Source organism: Macrobrachium nipponense, chromosome 17 (assembly GCF_015104395.2).
Source record: "Macrobrachium nipponense isolate FS-2020 chromosome 17, ASM1510439v2, whole genome shotgun sequence".
NCBI classification, from domain to species: domain Eukaryota; kingdom Metazoa; phylum Arthropoda; class Malacostraca; order Decapoda; family Palaemonidae; genus Macrobrachium; species Macrobrachium nipponense.
This window is the reverse complement of record NC_087210.1, coordinates 28,166,194-28,169,251: the sequence shown is the minus strand read 5'-3', so window position 1 is coordinate 28,169,251 and position 3,058 is coordinate 28,166,194.

The window sequence follows — 3,058 nt, the reverse complement described above, 5'->3', positions numbered from 1 at the left end:
AAACATCACATATATTACTAAGAATTAGTATACATGAATGAGTGACCACCTTAAGAGATTTTGGGAGAGAGAGAGAGAAATACTATCCCTCACACCAGCAGCTAGGTCTCACGATCGAATGAATCATTCTCTATCCCCGTAAGCGTATGGCATATGGGCGATTAGCATCAAGTTCAAGACGAAAACATATTACGTCATCTCTCTACGTTAAACATGAATAACATCATTGTAGGGAAGGTTCTCGAAGGACTCGATGCTGCATGGGAGGTCCTTACACGAGTTTGCGCAGATAAAGAAATCAGCTGGCTCAGGCTGTCAAGGGAGCTACTACGGCTGAGAAATTTGGATAGAAATGACGATAGAATCCAGCCATGCCCAAAAATCTTGTAGCTGCTTCCTAGTAGTAGGGGAGGTAGCCTTACGGATACCTTCTACATTAGCATTCACCAGAGCAAGAAGGCCTTTTCCAACTTCAAACCCAAGGTACTGAACAGTCGCCTTCCCAAACTCACTCTTCTCTAGGTTGACTGTTAGTCCTGCCTCTTGAAAACTTTCTTCAGGAATTGCAGATGTTCTTCCCATGTTGTAGATTAAATGACGATGTCATCAAGGTATACACCTACTCCTTCTATAGATTCTAGCAGTTGATCCATCACTCGTTGAAATGTGGCTGGTGCATTCATCAGACCAAATGGTAATACAGTATACTGATACAATCCAAATGGAGTAATAAAAGTTGACAGCAGCTTTGCATTTTCATCTAAGGGTATCTGATAATATCCCTTCAATAAGTCTATCTTGGAAATAAACTTGACATGCCCAATATTATCAAGTAACTGATTTATAAGAGGCAAGGGATAATTGTCAGCCATGCTTATGGAATTCAGTTTAGTTTCCTATAATCAGTACACATCCTAAAGGAGCCATCAGGTTTCTTCACTAACACACATGGAGAACTGAAGTGACTTGAACTGGGTTCTGCTAATCCATGTTGCAGCAAATACTGAACTTTCTTCAGAACATCTCGATGATAAGGTGATAAGCGATAAGCTCTTTGCTTGAATGATTTTCCATCTTCTTGGATCTTGATATCATGTTTGGTCAAATTAGTACGTCTGGGTACATCTGCAAAAATCTCTGTGAAGCTTCTAATCACTTCACTTAATTCCTCCCCTTGTTCAACATTAAGATGTTTCAGTTTATCCTCCAAATTTTCCAAAATTGAAGAATTATTCATCTTGCTTTCAGTTCCCAATTCATAGTCATCATCGTCTTCTGTAGATGAAGTTGTCTGTATTATTGACTCTGAGAAGTAAGGTTTCAAGAAGTTCACATGTATCTTCCTCCGTCATTTTCTTCTTTCTGGTGTTTCAATCACAAGTTCTTGTGGTAAAAATAAACCTGTTTCATATTAGTGGTCTCTATAGCTTTTGTTTACTTTTGTGGTTCCTTGCTGACGTGTCTCACATTACAGCTGTAGACTCACCAGATTATGGTACATTGCTTGTTTCTTTGTATATGTTACTTATGATGTCCCTTTGTATGATATATGGTTTGTGTATATTCTTGGTTATACTGTCTTTCATAAGGAGTGTGATTTATGTACCTTCTTAGTTAAGACAAGTGTTTATTTATGTTTATGTCTGTGTTCAACGTTTGATTTGCAGTGTACTACTGTAGTGGAATTGTTTGCTGAATAAAACCTTGATTCTGGTTACACCGGGTTTACTTCAATTTATTCAGTAAAACAATTCAATCGCCATGGAACGGCTTCTACGCCCTCCCCGGTTCGAGGTGGACCCTGACTCTGCCCAGGCTGCCAAGGAGTGGACACACTGGCTGAGGACGTTTACAAAATTCGTTCAAGCAGTGCAGCTGACTACCCCTACGCTTGACAAACTGGTTCTTCTCACTAATTATGTGGCTCCTAGAGTGTATGACTTTATTTCTGAGTGTGAGACTTATGAGAAGGCTGAAGAGGTTCTGACATCTTTGTACGTGAAACCAAAGAATGAAATATTTGCCAGACATTTACTTGCCACTCACAGGCAAACTCAGGTGAGTCCCTGGATCAGTTCCTGCAGGCACTGAAGCTACTTGCTAAGGACTGCCAATTCAAAAGTGTAACTGTGGAGGAAGCGTGTGACAGTTATGTTCGGGATGCCTTCATTAATGGTTTGGTCTCGTGTGCAATACGCCAGCGTCTGTTGGAGAATAGGACACTGAACCTAAATACTGCTTATGAACAGGCCCGTACTCTGGAAATGGCCCAGAAGCATTCAGCCTCCTACTCTTCAGCAGAACCTGTCAATGCTACTGTGTCAGCAGTGAGTCGAGAGGAGGAATCATCTAGTGCTGAAAATAACAGTGAGTCTGTTTCTGCTGCTACTTCTGTGCTCGATGTTTTTTTTGTGGGAACAACCTTCATCCCCGGACTCAGTGTCCTGCTAAAGACGCAGTGTGTTTGAAATGTAAGAAGCAAGGGCATTATGCTAGGGTGTGCCGCTCTGTGAAACAGGTGAGTGGTTCTTCTAGCCCAAAACATTCCGCAGCAATGCTAGCTTCAATAGTGGGGGCCTCCCCTAATTGTCTTGAAAAATCCATAACACCTCTCAAGCTTAATGGTAGCTCTGTCAGTGCCCTTATTGATACTGGGAGTTCAGACAGCTTTGTGCGTCATGATGTAGTGGACCTAAACAAACTAACTATGTCTCCAGAGCATGGAAAAGTCTCTATGGCTGATGAATCCCTGTCCTCAAACATCTTAGGTCTGTGCACTGTGGACTTGGAGTTGCAAGGAGAGACTTATCACGGTGTTGAACTCAAGGTGTTACAAAGCTTATGTAGTGATGTGATACTAGGGCATGACTTCCAGAGGAAACATTCTGGTCTGGAAATGGATTTTGGAGGAGAAAAACCTCCCTTGAAGATATGTTCACTAGGTGTTGTTAAGGTGACCCCTCCTTTCCTTTTCAAGAACCTGACACCAGATTGTAAACCAGTGGCTAATAAGTCAGGATTATACTCCTTGAGTGACAAGAAGTTCATTGAAGTCGAG